The sequence below is a fragment of the Podarcis vaucheri genome (assembly GCF_965113315.1).
Source record: "Podarcis vaucheri genome assembly, chromosome: 7".
Taxonomy (NCBI): Eukaryota; Metazoa; Chordata; class Lepidosauria; order Squamata; family Lacertidae; genus Podarcis; species Podarcis vaucheri.
Window position 1 is genome coordinate 56,899,206 of NC_138765.1, and position 22,866 is coordinate 56,922,071.

The following is a 22,866-nucleotide window of genomic DNA, read 5'->3' on the forward strand; positions in this document are numbered from 1 at the left end:
GATGCACAGGGGAAAGATCGTGCTAGATAAATTGCAGTAGGCACAGTACTTCACACAAGTTAATCTCATTTACCCTGTGCTGACTCAAAACTCCTGTGAGGTAGCTTCATTTAGAAACAGCAGCATGCCTGAGGGCACCTGGTGAGTTTCACGGCTGAGTGGGGATTTGGATCTGAGCCTCACAAGTCTCAACTGCCCTGCCATGACTCTACCAAAGTCAACAGAATCCTTTCCATTAAATAATCATCTCTTAAAATTGAATGGCCAATTTTATCTTTTTCAGGGGATACTATGTCAAGCAATGATATCGGATTCTAGGACAAATGTGAGCACACTCGCTTTGAATTTGTTCGTTACATCTGTTGCCTGTTCCCAGCCAACATTTCCCGTGGTTTTCATTACCTTCTCTTCCACCGGTATAAGTTTTCCTTTGATATATTCCCCCCCACTCCAATAACCATTTCCGCTTCTCCTATCTCTTAATCATTGTTCCCCTACATAGAGTGGAGCAAATGTTGAATATACACCAGTCTGTGATCATAACATGAGTACTGAGTTTAACATCTGGAGGAGCTCAATTTTCATTCATTTATATTTAAAAAACAAACTAAGTTGCTAGACCTTATTACTATGGTGTGGACAGACTTGGTGAAATCTTGGCGGCTAGTAAAAGGGATAAGCCGGACTTTGTGGAGACAGAGGATGGGCAGTGGTGCAACTAAGTAATTTTTAAAATCTGGATTTAATCGCCTTATTTGTGTGGGTCTTTAGATAGTAATCTGTATTATTTCACTAGCTTAAAAATGTTAAAAGGCAGCCTGGCTGCATTTGGGGGCTTTCCTGGTCCTTCTGTTGACTGAGACCCTGGACCTCTGCCCCAAAGTTCTGCTCTGATGGCACCACTGAATTTGTTGTTGTTTAGTCGTTTAGTCATGTCCGACTCTTCGTGACCCCATGGACCAGAGCACGCCAGGCACTTCTGTCTTCCACTGCCTCCCGCAGTTTGGTCAAACTCATGCTGGTAGCTTCAAGAACACTATCCAACCATCGCATCCTCTGTCATCCCCTTCTGCTTGTGCCCTCCATCTTTCCCAACATCAGGGTCTTTTCCAGGGAGTCTTCTCTTCTCATGAGGTGGCCAAAGTATTGGAGCCTCAGCTTCACGATCTGTCCTTCAAGTGAGCACTCAGGGCTGATTTCCTTAAGAATAGATAGGTTTGATCTTCTTGCAGTCCATGGGACTCTCAAGAGTCTCCTCCAGCACCATAATTCAAAAGCATCAATTCTTTGGCGATCAGCCTTCTTTATGGTCCAGCTTTCACTTCCATACATCACTACTGGGCACCACTGAATCTATAGGGTTAAATGCTCTAGGTTGCTCTAGCCTGATGAAAGCAGACACCAAAAACCTGAACAATTTAATTGTGATGTTTGGCTAGGACTTCACAAATAAGGGAGATCATGCAGTGCCAGGTAAGTGACAACACTTTTCTAGAGTGGTTGCAAAGAGCATGGTGCTGGGCTTGATAAAGTTCTTAACCCATACCTAGCAAAAGCAAAGTACATTACTAAGGACCCATCTGCACTGTGCATCCAAAGCAGCATCATACCACTTTCAACAGTCAAGGTTTCCCCCCAAGAATTTTGGGTGCTGTAGTTCATTAAGAGTGCTGAGAGTGGTTAGGAGGCCCCTATTTCCCTCACTGGGCTAAAATTCCCAGAGTTCCCTGGGAAGGTGGATTATTGTTAAACTGCTTTGGGAATTGTATGTCTCTGCAAAGCATCTCACCAGTGGTCTGCACCCTGGAGCCTCCCCAGCTGCCCATCCTTCAGCTAAGGAGAAGACCTCATGAGCTAACTCCTTCTAGAACAGGAATTGTGGACAGCCAGGGAGGCTGCAAACTGTAGAGAAATGTTTAATGGAAACAGAAAGGCACACACATCCTCATTCACTTTATCAGCTAAGCTCAAAACCCTGAAGTAGGGATGGGTGAACCTGTCAATTTCAGGTTCTCTCAGTTTCGAATCTTAAATTCCACAATTCCACATAAATTTACACTTTTTAAAATAAATAAATAAATAAATAAATAAATAAATTCTCATGAAAATTAATCAGCATCTTAGTGTAACTATATCCTAGTGCACAAGTTTTTGTATGCAGGTTTTTTTTTTACCTAATATACACATTTTTGCAAAATTCGTTTCCCAATACACTGCACTAGCAGATGCCCTTTTATGCACGCTTTACCCTAATCTATGCATTTGGTACACATTGTTTGGCTAGAGAACTTCATGGCAAAAATCTAGAGAAGTCTGAATTTCCAAAGATAGCCTGTGTTTCAGTTTACGTAGTACCTAAGAAAGCGGCAGTTAGGTAGGTTCTCCCTTAAATGCAAACTGGATCAAATTTCTCCACGGGCGTGCACACCAAAACTCTGAAGAAATTCCAAAGTGCCCTGAGAATGAGGGAAGAAAAATGGAAAGCCTACTTTGCAGGGGAAGATAACTTTCAAAAGTAAATGTAAAAGAGGGAGGGCAGATTTCAGCAGAGCACTAATTTCTAGCAGAGGCGTTCATCGATTTGGCTCGTTCTTTTGCCCCCAAATATGAAATGCCCCAAGAATTTCTTTGCTGAAGTGGAAAGCGGCCTCAGCAACTTTGTAGTTATTACTAGATCTTGACTTGCAGCCATTTCAGAGTCAGTTTGCTTCTCCTCTAAGACAGCATTTCCAAAACTTCACAATAAATGACAAAGCAACGTGCAAAGAATGAAGGAGAGATGAAGGTGGGGGTTTTTTTATTATTTTTTTAGAAAAATTGTTCCCCGAACCAAGTAGGTATCTGTAACAGCAGGTTTAATTTAAAGTGAATATCGCTTTCCTGGCTTTAAGCAACTTCAAAGCAAACGTCCTAATGCCTCTCATTTTGTATGTCTGTTTTACATCAGTCACAATTTTGTATCACCATTTCACTTCTGCCCGATACATATCATAAATTTTTGTAACTGGAAAGCACACTTAGTATATGGATTAAATTAAGAATGGTTTTCAAAGGAAAGAAAAAAAAGAACGACGAAAGATAGTGGGCATTTACATTATTAACTTGCTTCCCCCCTTCCCTTGCATCTGATGATGTGTTGTTAAGGGCATGTTAAAACATTGTAGGATAATCCACGCCCCATATATCAATAAGGTTTTTATTTTTTTTTAGGGGAGGGGGACCTCCAGTGGAATTCAAAATCAGGTTTTGAAGAAGCTCAGTGTAAGATAAGCAAAAGACAGTGGACAGCAGGAAGCCTGCCTCAGTTGCTGAGCATCCTTGCAGACTCAGGTCAGGATCAACTGTAGGTGAGGTGGCTTTCACAACAGGTACTTACTATAGATTTTTCCAAACAATCTTCAAAGGCAGCCCCATGAATAACACACTGCAGTAATCTAAGCCCGAGGTTACCAAAACATAGACAACAGAAGTTATTCTGGTCCAGATAGGGGTGCAGCTGGGCCACCAGCCAAAGCTGTGTGGGAATGTTCAGGGAGGCAGGAGAGGATATATTGTTTAATTATATCCTTCCCAACTTGTGTTAACAATTTCTACAATTTAGCAGAATAACATTTCCCTTTTTAAACTTGTACAGTGGTACCTCGGGTTAAGAACTTAATTCGTTCCAGAGGTCCGTTCTTAACCTGAAACTGTTCTTAACCTGAGGTACCACTTTAGCTAATGGGGCCTCCGGCTGCCGCCGCACCACCGCCACACGATTTCTGTTCTCATCCTGGAGCAAAGTTCATAACCCGAGGTACTATTTCTGGGTTAATGGAGTCTGTAACCTGAAGCGTCTGTAACCTGAAGATTCTGTGCCTGAGGTACCACTCTACAGTGGATAACGTCTTTGCCAGGCTTGTTTAAGCCTCTGAAATAAGTTCCCTGGTAATTCCCCTTTATTCCCTCATAAAAAGATTAGACATGACACAGTCTTGTATAAAAGTATAAAAGAGTTTACTCACACACATTCTGTTCACAGATGGATCCCTGAAGGCTGACTTAAGTTACAAAATATATACACATGGAATCTATCCCATAAGGAGATAGTTCCTTTGTCCTCTCTTGGCTGGGAGCCAACAGAGCATCTCAGGCTAAGGAGATCTTGCTTCTTCGAGGAATGGAGTCAGAGAGAGAGAGATGGCTGCCTCCCCTGTGCTGCTTTGTTATCTGCATAGGTGAGGTCATGCCCACCTCTGATCACATGTAGATGAAGTCTGTCCCAGCCCAGGAGGAAACAGGAAGTTCTAACTGGCTGGTCCAGACATTTCCTTTTATGTCCACTCTAGGAATGTTGTATTTGACTGCTCTGTGTTTCACATCCCACACACTGCACCATGGAGGCTGCCTAACCCTAAGCAGCAGAAGTACCCCCAAGCTGCGAACCCCAGATAACCCCACTCAGTGATTTCATGTGGATGTTGAACAGCATAAGACCAAGGGATAAGACCAAGCCCTCAGGTACCCCAAACCAAAGGCTCCACAGGGCCAAACAGCACTCCACAAGCATCACCCTCTAGAAATGACCAGCCAAGTAGGACTGGAACCACTGCAAAGTGGTGCCACCCATCCCTAACTTGGATAGCCGCTTCAGAATACCATGGTTGATGGTATCAGAAGCCACTGAAGGGTCAAGAAGAATTAGCAGGGACAAATTTCCCCTGTCTCTCTCTCAACAGAGGTCATCATATAGGGTGACCAAAGCTATTTATTTTTCAGCCAACAAGGCTGTCAAAGCACCTTACAAAACTCAGTGCTAAGACAGGCCCAGCTCTCAAGCTTAGAACCTAAAATGGTATGACACATGAGAAAAATGGAATGTGGTGGGAGAAAACTACGGTAAGCTCAGACAAAAGTTCTTAAAGTCACAGTCACTGTCAGTGGTGTCTCTGGCTGATAAAGAGCAGCTCCTTTGCTGAAACAGTCTCCCCAGTGATCAGATCCAGGAGAAGAACTGCTGGTAGTGCCTAGTCCAGCAGGGTGCTTCTTCCCTCAGGCTATTTAATTTAGTGCTATACCAAAAATTCCTTCTTTTTAGTCCTCTCTCATTTCATTGTCCATCAACTAATTACAAAAGAAACTGATAATAGTAGTAGTAGTAATAGTAGTAGTAATAATATTTTATTATTATTTGTACCCCACCCATCTGACTGGGTTGCCCCAGCCACTCAAGGCAGCTTCCAGCATATATCAAGACATAGTAAAACATTAAAGCTTAAAAAGCTTCCCTATACAGGGCTGCTTTCAGATGTCTCCTGAAGGTAATATAGTTGCTTGTCTCCTTGACATCTGATGGGAGGGCATTCCACAGGGTGGGCACCACTACCAAGAAGGCCCTCTGCCTGGTTATGCATATTATCAAAGCAGGGGGAAGTGTTTTGTTGTTGCACTTACATTACTTTTGAGGTGGATGAAGTTTTGAGAGTGGCTTGTCTTTCATTCTGCAAATCATCTCTTCGGTGGCCTGCATTCTGCAGCCTTCCTGGCTGCCCAAGGTTCCAGAAACTTGGAGCACCAAGAAAAGGTATCTGAACTGGACAACTTTCAAGACACATGGAACATTTTTATTACATTTCTTATTAGAGAAGAAAAATTATTGCAGCCTACCCACAAGCCACACCTGGTCAATTTTGGCTATGTGCTCTGAGTTAATGCCAAGCCAGATGGGTGGGGTATAAATAATAAATTAATATTATTTAATTAATCAATAATAACTAAATGGAATAGGTCCAGCTATAGTTAGGAGCACAAGGAGAGAGCGTTCTCTGTGGCAGCCCCAAAGTGGTGGAATTCCCTCACAACGGAGGGGTTTGTGCCTTCTTCACTTATATAACTTTTGGCTAACGGTGAAGAAACCCTTCTCAAGCTTGCCCTTTGACACCTAGCCTATTTTTGTGTCTAGCCTTCTGTTGTTTTCCAGCTCTGCATTTTTTCCCTGAAACATCCTTTGCTATGCTTTTAATACTATAAAATTGTATCTCCCAGAGTCCAATTTGGAAGGGATGATTGTTGGCCATTAGAGAATGAAAAAACTCCAGAAGTTCAGATGCAGAGTCCCAGTCCCAGCAATTTATTACAATCTCTTAGATTCATCATGATGAGAAACGAAAACACACAGAGAATCCTGGCTTATGTAAAACATGATTTAGCTGCGTGACCCTGAAAAGGTTATATTCCTTTGCCACATGTACAATGTAACATCATTTCCTGCCTGGCTTGATCTTCTTCTGGTGCCCATATGTCATTTCAAAAGACGCAGCGATCTCCTTTATCATACGCACAAAACTCATTGGGTGTAGCATTGTTTGATCTAGCAGCAAATATTAAATCAAACTTGGGCTTCATTAGGGCAACCAATGCAGATAGATAAAAGTTTAAAGGCATTTTGATCCCTGAAACCAACAAGATAAATAAAATAAGGAACATTATTTTTATCCAGCCAGCTTATTTAGCTGGACAGACTCAGACCACCATCAGGCACCCAATAAGTTACACCTCAGTCCATTGAAGTCACTCAGAAGAAGGATCCCAGTGAAAAAGAAAATAAGCAAGGGGGAGATTACCTAAGGAAGAGAAGATGATCTCAAGCCCAGGTAGGCTTGTGTAGGAGAAAGCAGTTCTTCAGGCATGCTGGTCCTCAGATGGATAGTAGGAATGGGGAATCCAGCCCTCCAAATGTTTGTTTATTGTTTATTGCATTTATATCCCACCTTTTCCCCAAGGAGCTCAAGGTGGCAGTCACAGTTCTCATCCCGTTCCTCTTTTTATCCTCACAATAGCCCTGGTCACCCACTGGACTTCACGGTTGTGCAGGATTTGAACCCTGCTCGTTGAGTTCCTAGTCCAGCACTCTAACCACTGCACCACACTAACTGCTTGGACTCCAGCTGCTGTCAGCCCCAGCCAGCCTGGCCAATGAATGGCCAGGGATGGTAGCAGATGTGTTCCCGCATCATCTGAAGGACACACTTCCGATACTGCTGCTGTATGAGGCATGGAAGAGAATTGCGTCCAGAAGTCAATGCATTTGCTTCAAGACTTATATGAAAAGTTCTGAATCTGTGATCCATGAAGGTGAAGGCAGCCGACATAGAGAAATATGGCAACCTACTTTGCAAAAAGAAAGAAAGAAAAACCCTCTGCATTTGGTGTCAGCAAAAATAGGCTAGCTGTTGAACACTGGGGTGGGACATACAAATATATTTGTATGCTAGTTGTGGTCTGCCTTGGTCTCTCTCAGCTTGGTCTCCTCTCATTGCTGTGATCTCACCTTGAAATCATAGCCTATTTTATTGTCTCTGTGAGTCGATCCAGAGGTAAATTTCCTCTAGCCCTTGATAGTTGTTGGTTTTCTTTTTTAAAATAAATAAATAAATAAAACATAAGATTTTTGTTTGCGATAATGCTTAAGTCACATTAATTATGGCTGGCAAAATAACCATGGCTAACGCTAATTTATGCAGATTTGCGCACCATAATGCAAAGGAGGGGAACAACATTTCAGAAGGACCATATAATAAGATTTTCAGTTAAAAGAGTACTGGGGATTAAATAAAGAATATTTTTTATTGTTGTTGTTGTTGCCATAGGAAACATAATGTGATGGGGAGGTGTTGGTCCAAAACTTAACAAAAGTTAAATTAAAGAAAGAAAATCCGAAACAGTGTGGTGCAATAGAATCCATGCTATCAAATTGGTTAAGAACAAAAGGAATTTTAGATCAGGTATTGTCTATCACTCACCTCAGCTGCCTTTGTGATCACAACTTCTGTGCTCCTGTTTCATCTGCCGTTTCATCTATGTGCCAAACTTTATCCTGGCCTCCATGAACTGATCGGACAGCAAAATTCCACTCCAGCACCTTCGCTGCACTCCAGGTCTTCTGTAAAGCCACAGCTGACAAGATGACTCAAAACCAACAGGGCTTTGTTTTCCTTATGCCGCTCCCCCTCCCCTCTTTTTACACCAGAGGTTACCTCGACCTCATAAAAGGCTTGAAGCCTCCAGGATGACAAACTTTGTTTCCTGCTGAATAGGATAAGATATAAAAGGGAACCCACTCCATAAGACGCAAGTTCTTTTAGCATCACAGACTCTATCTGTGTGTTGATCTGTGTGTTGTACATCAGGGGTGGCCAACCTGTGGCCCTTGAGATATTGCTGGATGCCAACTCCCATCAGCCCCAGCCAGTGTGGCTAATAGTCAGGGAAGATGGTAATTCTGGTCTAATAACATTGAGGGCTGCAAACTTAGCCATCTTGGTTGTACATCAAGGCTATACTTTGCCAAACCAAACTGAACATGAGTTAAGTGTGTTTTGGGGTTGAACTTTGAACTCTTCAAGTTCATTCTCTTACATGTGGGGTGGGTAGGTTTGTAGTTACTCTTTATAGACTTTCTGAGTCATGGAAGACATGGTTATCATGATGGCTATCACTACTAGCCATGATGGTTATTATTCTACTTCCACCGAGAGGGTTCATCCGCACAAAATGGAACACGTATGTACTATTTAATGCAGATATAGTCTCCTTGAGGTACAGATTTGCCTGTGTCTTTCATTTTCATGGGCACTGTTGTCTGGTAGATCTGCCTGATGGGCAAATTTGTTGTTAAAACCTGCCCTTACAGCTCTGCGAATGAATCCACTCTGCTGTCAGTTGTGTAATGCAGGCAATGTGGTTCCTAGCCATGCGTAAAAGACAGTGTGGATAGGGAGGGGAATTCTGCACACTGCGTGTGGCATTGCACTGCAGAAGTGAGCATTAAATTAGAGTGAGAGGTTATAAGTCTGACAGAAACTTGATCTGTATTCCCTAATTATAGAGTCTCCCTTTCACGAAACTGACACAAAAATGTTAAGCCAAATTACATGTTGTCTAATTAACTATCATATACAAGGCTTCAAAAAAGAGAGAGAGAGAGAGGAGTGGGGGGGGGGAGGAAGAGAATGTCTTACATGTTATTTAGTAAAGCGGCATTTCACACTTGCAAATGATCAGTCAACATGGATATTGCATCTTGGTTAACCTGCTGCAAGGTTAAGTCATTTCAGTTTCAGAAGCCGGGCCTTTGAAGTGTGCTGCTCATGATATTTATTGAGGTGGGAGAGGCGATGGGGCAACAGTTCAATAACTCCAAACTCCAGTGATGGACTGCCCAGAGTGGTTGCAGATGGATTAATGACTGATAAATGATGTGCTGGGGGAGGAGGCAGGGGACCAACAGTAAGGGGAAGTTTTATTAAACACGACAGGACCAAGGGCAGTGACCAATCACAGCGTGAAGGGGTGGAGCTGGTGAAATTACTCACACCCTCCATAGCACTCTTTAAATACTTTGATTGGACAGCCCTTCAGACAGAGTATATGCAAATCTGTGTCCTCTTTTGTCTTTCTTTCTTAGCGATGCATCACACTACTTCCTCCAATGCCTGAAAAAAGAAGGTGAGAACAGGACTTTTGTTCCTTAGCTCTGAGAAAGCCTGAGAACTTGCTGAACTTCTAAAAGCACCATAAAATACAAGAGGACCAAGCAGTTCCTTGTAAAATTACTCATTTACAGCCAACGCTATTACTGTAAGTAATTGCAGACATGGGGAAAAAATGCAGAAGTCCTTTAATAAATGCACTTAAAAACTCTGTTCTAGTCCAAAGTCTTTCATTAACGAAAATTGCTACATACACTTAAACCGCTGAGGTTACTTCATTTTTAAGAGACAGAGAAGAACTTCTTTTTTTATCAGCAAATATAATAAAGCTTTCAAGTGACTAAAACAGTGTCATCTGTTGTTTCCTTCATTAAAATGTTAGTGGTGTGAGATAACCACAGTCTACTTTTCTATGGAGAGGTCAGCCAAAATTTGGGTTGTACCACTACAGTGCAGGGGTCACATGACTGACTGTTGTCCATTAAAAAAAGAGGAAAACTGGCATCTCAAGGAGAAGGCTACGATAGAGCCCTTGTTCCCAACATGTGGAGGGATTTATTTATTTATCTATCTATCGTATATATGGATTTAAAGTGTCTGTCCAACACTCTTGCAGATCTGAGAATCATAGCTATGTGGTTTGTCGGCTCAGCAAGTACAATTTAATTTGAAAAAAGTACCAATAACCGAGGAGGGTCCAGGGATCAACCAGAGAACAGACATTTTGCACTCATGTGTGTAATGGCTGTTTGCTAAAACACAATAAACTGACTGAGACATTTTGCACACTCAAGATCCTAGATTCAGTTCCTAGTGTATCCAGGTAAAGAGGACCTCAGGTAGAAAGGCCGTGGGGTCTCAGAGATCACACCCAATTAGAGTAGATGAAGAGGCAGCTTCAGATGATGCAGTACGATAGGATATATTTCTTACTCGATCTTCACTGTAAGGTCTCACAGGGGATTACAACAATATGAAAATACAATATGAAAATCTGCACTCAGCTGTCATCTGTGGCTCCTAGAAGTTGTCAGTGTGCAACAGCAGCCACACTCCATGAATAGCTTTGATTGGCCAGCTAAACCAGGTGAGGGTAGCCAATGAATCCCAAACCCTCAGTGAGTTAGGGACTACCCCAGCATGCAAAGGCAGGCTCTGACACATTGAGCAGACGAGACCAATAGGCCAACGGTCAAGAAAGCAGTTTCTGCACATGCTGTAGAGGGAAATGAGGGGCAGATGGGGCTCACCAATCTGGAATGTAGCCCATCTAGGAGAAGGAAAACTCTGATCATAAACATCTGCTGCCTTGTGGAACATCTTCAGGAGAAGAAAAGGTTAAGGCAGGGGTCAGTAAACTTTTTCAGCAGGGGGCTGGTCCACTGTCCCTCAGACCTTGTGGGGGGACCAGACTATAATTTGAAGGGGGGGTGAACAAATTCCTATGCCCCACAAATAACCCAGAGATGCATTTAAATAAAAGCACACATTACACTCATGTAAAAACACCAAGCAGGCCCCACAAATAACCCAGAAATGCATTTTAAATAGAAGGACACATTGTACACATGTAAAAACACGCTGATTCCTGGACTGTCCGCGGGCCAGATTTAGAAGGTGATTGGGCCGGATCTGGACCCCAGGCGTTAGTTTGCCTACCCACGGGTTAAGGAATAAACCCTACACAAGTCTGGAGTGGAGTCCCTAAGATCTTTGAACAATGCCTTGTAGCCTCCTTCTGGCAACTCCTGCAGCTGGTGCCAAACATATAGCTCTGCTTTCCTTTGGACCACATCAGCGAGGCCCAGAGGGAGATGTTGTCGTCTGGGCAGCCCAGGACCTCCATGCATACTGCCCAGGCTTGTGCCCTGAGAGGTCACTTCAGATGAGTGTAGGCAAGGGGGACAGGGGGGCATAATATTCTCTAGGGGGGTTACCTGTGATCTCCCAAAAAAATACATTGGGCAGTCACCCAAAAAATGCTCAACAACTCCCCCTCCCCAGCAAAACTCCTGGCTATGCCCAATGCCACTTCAGTGCTGCTAATGCAGTAGTTTGACTTCACTCCCAGATGCGCACTCCATTGTCTCTCAAGACACATGGATGCCAATAACAACTGGTGTTTTACTGGTGTTTTTAATTGTGTTTATAGATATTTATGGATTGATTGTATTGCATTTCATGTGTTATAAGATGCCTTTTTATATTTTATGACAGAGTGGATTATAAATTTTCAAAGAAATAGGTAAAAGAAATAAATGCAACACTGTGGGCAGCAAATTTCCGAATGTAGGGGTTGGCAAAGAGAAAGCCCTCTTCTGGGCCTCTACCCCACTCCCCAATTTCTGAGGGTGGCAAAACTACCAGTCTTAACACCTGCAAATGGGCTCTATTTCAGATAGTTGATATATAGACTTTGGCCACATTTATACCATACATTTGAATCACTATGATACCACTTTCAACTGTCATAGCTTCCCCCAGAGAATTCTGGGAGCTGCAGTTTATTAAGGGTGCTGAGAGTTGTAAGGAGATCCTATTCCTCTCCCAGAGCTACAATTCCAGAGTGGTTTAACAATCAAGTCCTCTTCACAAAGAACTATGTAGAACTGTAGCTCTGGAAGACAAATGAGCTGTTCTAACAACTCTCTGCACCCTTTAAACACTAGAGTTCTCGGGGTTGGGTGGGTGTGTGAAGCTATGCATGTTTAAAGTGATATCACAGTACTTTAAAATGAGCACACTCTGTACCTCCCTTTTGCCAGATAGCTTCTGAATTTCTGTTCAGGAGGTTTAAGGTTCCATATGACTTTTCAAGCATGGTTGACTGGAAGGTGGCTTTGTTAGGAGATGATAGCTGGGATTAAGACAGCATTGTAGGTTTTATTGTTCTTTTATGCTCCCAGAGATGAAAAATGTCTAACAAAGTCACAAGCCAAGTGGAGAGCCGCTTGCTCGTTTTGCCAACCTTGATCGGCCTTGTTCAAACCTGTAAGGTGGCTGTCAAACAATCTTGGCCACATCTGAACCAGAACTGACACTTGTTCCAAAACAATTTGGTGGCTTTGCTGCGGGAATGTGTAGCTATGAATGCCAGCTTGCACCCTCCCCTGCAAAGAGACACAAATAAATGCATTTTATATACTATTTGTTTTGATGCAATAGGCATTGCTGCATCTTCCGCTACTGCACTGTAACCCTTATGGCCACCTCATTCCTGTTGCTGCCTCCACTATATTTAAAAAGCAGGTACAGTGTATTTGATTTGCAACCTGTCATGTCTCATTGCTGCAATGAACTCATTGTGCGAGAATGCTTTTGACATCTTACACCGGCCTACTACATGATTCCAATGGAAAGAGACACGATGCAATGAAACGACTGCGATAACACTTAAAAGCTACACTGATCTGACTCTCTAAAATTGCTTAAGCAGTTGAGAAATATCCAGAACTGTAAAAATGCACACACGCTGAATTCCCCCTCATGTTCAGTTACTTTTGGAGATGCTTAATGTGCCAGACTTTTGGTACGTGCTGATGGCTTCTCATTGGCTCCAAAAGCTATTGAGCACAATGGCTCAATGGTTCTACCTCTGCTGTTAGAGGAATTGTCCCTCTCAATACCGGTTGCTGGGAATCGAGGGTGGGCAAGCTATTCCACCTGCCTTACCCTTCCACCTTGCCTACAGAGAGACTGTAGGTAAGTATGTGCATTATTATGCACATTATTATATGTATAATATTATGTGCATGTTATACGTCTATACACTTCAGGTTTCCTAAAGCAATCAACACATACAACAATCCATATCACTGTATAAAATTATATGTGAACACTTATATAATGATGCTGCAGAAATATAGTACCACATGGACCTTCCCTCTTATACAAATAACATGCATATTATTATGTCTTATTTTTGTGCATAGCATAGTTTTGCACATGATTCTTCTCTCCTAATCACAATGTATGAGTGGCTAAGCTGTGCAGTGGGCACTCAATTCAGGAGGGCAAAGCCCGATTGGGTCAGAAGCAGTATATTCCATGTACAAATCTGGTTGAAACAGATTCCTCATCCATCCCTAGTTCCAAGTGCCTGCTGGATTTCTAAGGGAGGGAAATCTTGATACCCTTTATGCTTGTGGGCTTCGTGAATGCCCCTGGTTAGACATGGTGGGGAAGCAGGTGCCGGGCTGGGTGGACCTGTAGGTTTCTCCAGTTATGTTCTTGTGATGTTAATACTAGGAAAATGGTCTGCTAATGAACAATAGAAAAGAAAGCCATCATAAAAGGAAGTTTATTTTATCATTGGTACAACAGATCCTATTTTCTCAATCCAATGCTGCATTCCTCTATTTCCCCCAAATTCTTTTCTACAGCAAGTATTTTTGCAGCTGTTAATAAATTAAGTACCACCTCTGAATCATTTTCTATGGTTTTATCAGTTAAAAACCCTAAAAGTACTAGCTTGGGCTCATGAGGTATAAGTTACCAGTTATGGTATTACGGACTGGATTTTGGGGGAAAAATATTGAAGGACAAAGTACGCTCAAAATTTATGCATAAACTTGGCTCTTCTTGCCCCACATCTCAAACAGTCATCCTGTCCTGTTTTGTATTTCAGATTTAGCTTATATAGTGTAAGATGCCATTGGTGCCATTGATTTTAAAATGGGTTTTCTTTAATTCAGCAGAAGCTGACCCAGATGGACTATGAGTCCCTAGCATTTCCATTCACCTGTTCTTCTATCATGTATAAATTAGCCAAACAGATGTAGCCCAAAATGGGCCATGTTTGTTACATTTGGCAAAAATAAGGTACCAAGAAAATGTATAACCATATGATGCTTTTAATGCATTATTATCTCATAAAAATTGTATTTGTGTATATGATTGTTGTTGCTGCTGTTCTTATTCTTATTAATTTTTTGAAAAGAAAACTTTCATTAGGATGACTGCTTCTTGACTGTATTCTAAAGCAGGAAATAGCAAAATAGGGAGTTGCCTTATATGTACTGAGTCAGACCAGAGCTCAGTATAGTGCTATAGTGACTAGTAGTGGCTCTCCAGGGTTTCAGACAGGGATCTTTTACAGCCCTACCTAGTAATGCCAGGCATTGAACCAGGGACCTTCTGCATGCAAAGCAAATGCTCTGTCACTGAGCAATGGCAAGCTGATTTCCTTCTTCTACAACCCAGCTGCCCATAAAGAGAAAGGAATTAAAGCAAGGTTCAAAGGACTTGATCCCATCCTTGACAGCTGAGAGGCAAGCACTAACAACCTTTCAGGGGGGGGGAAACGTTTGTTGAAATGGAGTCTAATCTAAATAAGTTGTCCAAGTCCACACAAAGAAGTACTTTTTTAGATCAATTGTCAACATGATAAATTTCAGCAGCTCCACTATCAGGTCTGTGCAGTGGCTGCCAGCAGCACCAAGGAAACGGCACAATTTTCAGAAGTACAAACTGAAAGCACTGTAGATCAATTAAACTATTCCAGTGCAAAGTGCTTAGGGATTATGGGACAAAAGAAACTGCCCTGTGGTCAGACCGTTGGTTTATCTAGCTCAGGGATGGAGAACCTGTGGCCCTCCCGATGTCGTTGGACTGCAACTAACTTCATCCCAGATGACTAGCCATGCTAGCTGAGCCTGACGTGAGTTTGAATCTAAGAACATATGGAGAGTTGCAGGAGCTAGTGGGAATATACAGTCCAACAGCCTCTGGAGGATGGCAGGTTCCCCATTCCTGAGTTAGCTCAGTATTGTCTACACTGACTGGCAGTGGCCTACAAGGAATTAAGGCAGTGCAGGTGGCTCTCCCAGACCCACTTGGAAATGCTGGCAACAAAACCTGGGACCCTCTGTTTGCAGAGCATGTGCTCTACCACTGAGCTAAAGGCCTTCTCTGGAATAAGATTGGTTTTGAAACAAGAAGCCATGTTGATTCACTATGTTCTGTAGGACCCAGAATCCAATGGCACCAGAGTTCATGGCGGCCAGAGGTTTTGTAGGCTTTGAACAGGGTGAACCTATGGCGCTCCAGATGTTGCTGGACTACACCTACTATCACCCCAGTCCCTTAGCCATGCTGATCAGAGTTGGGAGCCAACAACATCTGGAGAGCAACAGGTTAGCCACTTATGACCTGGAGTCTTCTTCATTATGTGGATGTAAGGTAAAGATAAAGGTACGCCTGACCATTAGGTCCAGTCACGGACAACTCTGGGGTTGCGGCGCTCATCTCGCTCTATAGGCTGAGGAGCCGGTGGTTGTCTGCAGACAGATTCCGGGTCATGTGGCCAGCATGACTAAACCACTTCTAGTGAACCAGAGCAGTGCACGGAAACACCGTTTACCTTCCCGCCGGAGCGGTCCCTATTTATCCACTTCCACTTTGACGTGCTTTCGAACTGCTAGGTTGGCAGGAGCATGGGTGAAGATGTCTAAAGGAATCAATGTAAAACAGCAATAAACTATGTTAGCCAACATGGTACCTTCCAGGTATTGTGGATTACAACTCCCATCAGGCCCAGTCAGCATAGCCATGGTCTGGGATGATGTGGAGTTGTAACACAAAACATCTGAATAGTATTATGCTGGAGAAGATGCCTTTGAGCACACCTTCTAAAAACAGAAGGGCACCTTTGAACCCAGTATGTTTCTGGATGCACAGACTTATTCAATCAATATTTAGAGAAAATCTCTTTTCAGAGCTAGAGTGGAGCATCTCCTCTTAGTTACAAATCTTTTCAGCTTTCATTTCCCCTCATTGGCATTTCAGAAAAGAGCACTGACGGCTTTGATGAGTTCTTATCTAAATACTTTGTGTTGAAAAATAAAAATCGGACATGGAAGTGGATTCCATTGGATATTCTCCCCCTCTTCCCTTTACTCCCAAAAGTTGAATCAACTGGAAGAGGGTAATATAATACCCTTTGACAAGCTGAACAGTCGTAACAGATGGTTGTTTAAAGTCTCTACATGGCCTGTTAGGAATGAAAACGAGACACGGCTCTGTAACTGGGCTTTCAAACCCAGCTCAACCATCACAGTGTGTTTTAACCAAGTCATTTTATCCCATTAATTTCATGAATGAATCCCTTCGGGTCTTTCTAACCATCACCAACTACAGCTCATTAAGAGCCTCCCCATCCAACTGTTTATGTTGTTTCACCAAAACTCCTTATGCTTAAAATGCAATTAAACTTTTTAGAAAAGAAACAAGACCTCTTCTTCTTCCATGGCTTCATCCATTTGCCCATACCCTTCTTCTTGGAAAATAAAAGAAACGAACTTTTTAAAAGGCTCGTTTGGGGAAATGTTTCAAGCGCTCCTGGTGCGACATTTGCCCAACTGTTCTCACGGCATGCAATTAGAAGTCTAAATACTCAGGGTAATGGGCATCTATTGGGATTTCAGCTCGCAGATCTTTTCCAAACAATAATGTGGAAAGACTCGCTGTCCAATGAGGTGTCTTATTGAAATATCCCAGACCGTTTCACATGCCAGAACTGTCAACTCCCCGATTTACACTTACACTGTTTTGCTTTCATTACAAAAATAGAAATTTGTGTCCTTAGTGCTGTAACATTACTAATGCTAAATATTTAATTCCCTGGGGTGCTAATTATGGTCGAGCAGTGGCAACACTGATTCTACTTTTTAATAACAACTGTAAAAGCAATTTGAGCATTTTTTTTTCCAATTAATTAAATACATAGTCTACCAGTAACCTCTTGTCATTTTGCCCTCCAGGACCTGCGCTAATTTGTGTGGAATAAAAATGTTTTGAAAAATTAACGGATATGCTAGTCTGCCTCCCTGTTATTCTATTAAATTAAAAGGGCTGTCGAATCAACATGATCACCTAATAGTTACAGGCGCTGTACACTCGGCTATAGCTGGGAAAGCGGAGAAGTTCAACAAGTGGCGTTCAGACACCGCAAATGTTTACGAGAACCTAATTAGCAGAGAAGAAAGGCAAAGGGGGAACATGCTCAAAGCAAGCACCAGCCCGAGGTGACATGCTAAAATGCTCTCAAAGACAGCATCTTGCAGATTAGAAGTCCACATTCAATAAAGACTTTGTGGCAGAGTGCAACTGCAGTAATCATTTGCCACCTGTGCTTTAGATGTTCTGCTTGGTCTGAATAGGAGATACCTAATGGCGAACAGCTAAAGGGGGGGCATTTATAAGGCACATCCAAATTATGGTTTTGGAAGCAAATGGAAGTGGACCGTCCTCTATCAGTTCACCATCCACGCAAGCTCAAACGAATGGCGTCCCACGCTGGTTGCTTCCCTGTCCATTCACACAATATGTCATGGCAATTGAGGGACTAGTGTGGGCCAGTCTGCAAAGAAGGAGTAACCTATAAGGACATAAGAAGAGCCTCCTGGATCAGGCCAATAGCCTATCTAGTCCAGTGGCCAACTAGACGCCGATGGGAAATTACAGTTAAATATAAGCAGCTTGCATAGCAGTAGTCAGTGCATGAAGGGGTTGCGGTCATAGATCTGTATTCCTAGACTTAGCTACGTCACACCCCTCACCTGGAAGGAAGTTAAGTTTTTTTCTTTGTTCATTCTCTTTCACCATGTCATCTCAATGAGATAGGACACACCAGATCTTGATCACTACAAGCTCAGACCATTTGCTTAGATCCATTTTACTATATTTTGTATTTCTACCTGTGTGCTTCTAGCTGCTGAATGGAATAACACATGAATCTGACCTTTGGAAGTTGTGTAAGTAAAGCATTTAAACTTACTAGAGACCCAGCAAAATCAGAAAGCTGTTTCCTGGTTCTGCAGGAACTCTCAGCAGCTTTTGATACCATCAACTACGGTATCCTCCTTGATCATCTAGGAGGGTTGGGAGTTGAGAGCACAGGTACTTTTTCTGGAGGTACTCAAGGGTACACAGTACTGGCACTGGGGGCACTGGTTATGTAGTGGTTCCACTCCTTTCTCATGGGCCATATCTGGAAAGGAGTGTTGGGGGATGTATGTTCAGACCCCTGGGTGCTCATTTGTGGGGTGCATCGGGGCTCCATCCTCTCCCCCATGCTTTTTAACATATAAATGAAGCCACTGGGAGAGATCATCAGGTGAGTTGGGCTGGGTGCTCACCAATATGCAGATGATACCCAGCTCTAGCTCTCATTTAAATCAGAACCAGTGAAGGCGGTGAATGTTCTGTGTGTCTGAAGGTGGTTGGAGGATGGATGGTGGTCAACAGACTAGGGTTGAATCCCAACAAGACAGGTGGCAGACAGGTAGAAGAGGGACTCCCTGGTCCTGAATGGGGTAACTGTGCCCCTAAAGAATCAGGTGCACAGCCTTGGGGTCATTTTGGACTCACAGCTGTCCATGGAGGTGCAGGTTAATTCTGCCTCTGTCGGTGGATGTAGAACACAGGCATCATGGCTAGTAGGCACTGATAGCCTTATCCTCTGTGAATTTGTCCAATCCTCTTTTAAACCCATCCAAGTTGGTGACCATTCCTGCTTCTTGTGGGAGCAAGTCCCACAATTTAACTCTGCACTGTGTGAAGTGCTTTCTTTTATCTGTCCTGAACCTTCCAAAATTCAATGTTTGGGTGTATGTTTTCATTGTTGGCCTCTTTGTTTTTGAATGTTAAGACACAATGCTTTCTAAATTAGTTCCCAGGCAAAGTGAGTAATTAAAGGATTGCATCACATTTATTGACGCTAGAACACAGTGGATGTGAGTCTGTGGATGTGAGCAGAATACTTTTTTGACAGCCGGAACTGAAAAAGACTGAATATGGTTAAAACTGGTCTCAGAGAGCAAGTGTTCATTCCAGGTTCTGCCCTGTTATATAGCAGAACTCTATAAACATAGGAGGATCAGAGGCTGTCTGAAATGTTAAGGACATTCCTGCCTGGCAATCTTGACTAAAGCTGGAATTACCATCCTGCAGTCTCCATTCATAGATGACTTCAGGCTGGTCTTGTTTCTTGTTCAAAGTGCTAATTTTGACTTATAAAGCTTTGTGTGGCTCAGGACCCCAATACTTTGAGGACTGTCTTCCCCCGTATGAACCTACTTACACCCTAAGATCGGCAAAGCATTAAACATCTTTTGAACATTTTCATTATGTCCCACTGCTGACATCTAGCCCCAGAGAAAATCCACCCCGGCCTCTGGAACTATGACAATCTTTCAGCTACCCAAAAAGACTGCAAGAGAGTTTAATTAACTGTGTAGGCCAGAGCTTTGCTGCATCTTTCTTACTGAGTACGCCTGAGGGCACTTGCTAATGTTCGGGATGAATCAGCAAGAGAGTCTGCATTTTAGCTGAAGTGGGAACAAAACATGCAAGGATTAGCAGCCTATTTATATATTGCATTTATTGCATTTCAATCCCTCCTCTTTCTCCAAGGAGCTCAAGGTGGCGCACACAGTTCTTCCCCCACATTTCATCCCTACAACTACTTGCTGAGCAGAGCCAACCCACCTCAAGTGGCAGAAGTACAAGAGGCAGTGCCCTGCCCACCCCACCGCCCCACAGCCACCAGAATGCCCAGTCTCTCACTGGCAAGAGGGAGGCGGTCCAATGAATGGCAGTGCCTTGTGGAACACCCCAGCTCTCACCAAGTTTGGCGAGAGGGGAGGCATTCCACCAGCAGTGGAAATGATGGGGATGAGGTGCGGCAGTGGGGGGCGGGGAGAGGCATCACATTCCCATTTTGCCTCGGGTGTTGAAATGGGACGGGCTGCCTCTGCCTGTTAGGTTAGTCACTGCCTCTCAGGTTAGGCTGAGAGATAGTGACTGGTCACTCAGTGAGGATTTGAACCCTGGTCTCTCCCAGGTCAAGGTATATTCAGATGATGTGTGAGAATAAACCCATCTCATTCTGTGCAGAGTTGTCTCATTGAAATGAATGGGCATGACTAACTTAGGTCCATTCGTTACAATTGGTTGACTTTGAGTAGAACATGGATGCAGACTACTGTGTCTCGGTATTGCCTACTTCACAGGGTTGCTGTTGTTGCCAATAAGAGCGTTAGTTACTGTAATGGTTCTAGGGGTTGCTCGTGCGTAAGCCGGTGCTTATCTCCCCGGCTGGGTGCAAACACCTGGCTGGGCTGCCTAAGTGAACCTTTTCTGTCCGGACAGCCACTCACCGGTGGCTGACTCAATCGCTGGCAGAATCTGTCAGTGGGCGTTTCATAAACTTCTTCCAGCAAAGAAGCTGTTTGATGCCTAGTCTCCTCCTACTCTCTCTGCGCGAAAGCCTTCTGCGCAAGGAGGGCGTGGGCAGCGGGGGACCCCTACTCTCCCTGCTGGTCCCAGGCAAGGAGTCATGGGACCGCCTCGCCGCTTCCCCCATCTGCCCCCCTTCTCCACTGGTGCTACGCTGATTCTCTTCCCCAGAAGATGGGCTGCTTCTCCCGATCCCTGGAGAATCCCTCTGGCTTTTGCTCTCTCCCTCCAGCACTGATGGCAGTTCCCTGACAGTTATATTCCTTATCCCAAGGTCCCAGGGTCAGTGGCGTAGCGTGGGTTGTCAGCACCCGGGGCAAGGCAAGTAATTTGCGCCCCCTAACCCATGGATTTGTGCCCCCTAACCCATGGATTTGTGCCCCCTAACCCATGGATTTGCGCCCCCTAACCCTAACCCCCAGATGTTGTGCCCGGTGCGGCCGGCCCCCCTGCACCCCCCCCACACTACGCCACTGCCCAGGGTGAGTTACAGTATTAAAATCAGTTTAAAACTGTTGGGAATTCAGGGCATCCAGTGGTCGCCCAGCCCTGGCGAAGGTCATGGGTTACTTCTTTTCATACTCTGAGGTCTATGAAAGCCGATTATTGAAGTTCTGTGCGCGTGGCACTTTTGGAAATTGTGTGCATCGGTATTTTCTCAGTTTTGCATCACTATGGCATCAGTGCTCCTGTAGGTTCCTAACATATACTGTACTGTTTTTGTTCAGTGAGAGCAGAATTATCTTTAAAGTTATTTGAACTGCAGACACCTTGGGAAAGGGAGCTGCCTTCTTATGCTTTCACTGCAGTGTGTCGTGTACATAAATGGAGCTGTATCAATTAAAACAGTGTATTGTGTATTTTTTAAAAAATGTTGTGGGGATAAAACGAGGACCTGAGGGAGTACCATGTATCATGCTTTGAGATCTTTGAAAGAAATGTATCAATGTAAAATAATTAATATGAATAACCATATGAATAAGGACAGATTCCAGACGGGCAAGATCACTCAGTGAGCGACGTTCCTTGTGGGGGCTGGATAGAGAGAGCCAGGGTGGGAGACACATTTGACCCACCAGCAAGCCTGAGGTTCCGCACCCCTGCCCTACTCTGAAAGGGAGGGGTGATGCTGGATACTTAAAGGACTTACAGCATCAGGTCATGACACAAACATTTGCATCAAATTTGTGGGTGCCAATTTAATATGCATAGATGCTTTGAGGAAATTAAGGTGCCCCATGATCAAAATAAAGACATTTTTAAAGCTGGGGAAAGTGGGGAGGGTTCACTGCAAAAGACTCCCCTGCTGTAAGGTCAACAGTTTCCAGCTACATTAGAGCCTGGCAAGGCCTATTTTCTGAACTGTAAGCAACCTGTTTCCTTAACAGCTGGTTATTATTGGAACTTTCTAACTTTAATAATGTGGTGCCTGAATTTGCTTGCTTTTCTCTTCCCTCCTCATCCCTTTTCCCTTTTGTGTCATGTTCTTTTTATATTGCACACCTGAGGGCATGGGTGGTGCCCTTTCTACTGGCTTGCAAGCCACTCTGCCTGATCAACTGAATATAACCATTGGACATGCTGGCAAGGGCTGATGGGAACAGGAGTCCAACACTATCTGGAGGCCCAAAGGTCCCCACCCATCTTAAGACTTAACAAAGAAGAACGGCCACATCAACATTCGCAAGTGCATTACACTTTGTTCACTCCAACCTGAATTAGAAGAGTGCTGAAGTTGAATTTATAGCTCCTGGTTTTAAAAAGGTACTTTGTGGGTCCTGTCGAAACACACACACACACACACACACACACACACGTGTGTGTGTGTGTGTGTGTGTGTGTGTGTGTGTAGCAAAAATAGACAGTAAAGCAAGCAAGTCAAAAATGTTTGAGATCTAGAAATATTCACACAGAATACAGCAATCATTGTAGAGCCAGGAAGTCTGGGAGAAACCAACCTATTATTTGGAGTATTTATATATATATAAAATGGATTCTGTCTGCTCCAAGATTACATTTTGTTTTCTATCTTGAGTTGCTAAATAAACAGCATTGCAAACCTAAACGCTAATGCCGGGTCATTATGTGCACTCAGAGGTACGATTTTGAGTCTCTGACCTAATGCAGCCCTTTCCTATGCTATATATGAAACACACAA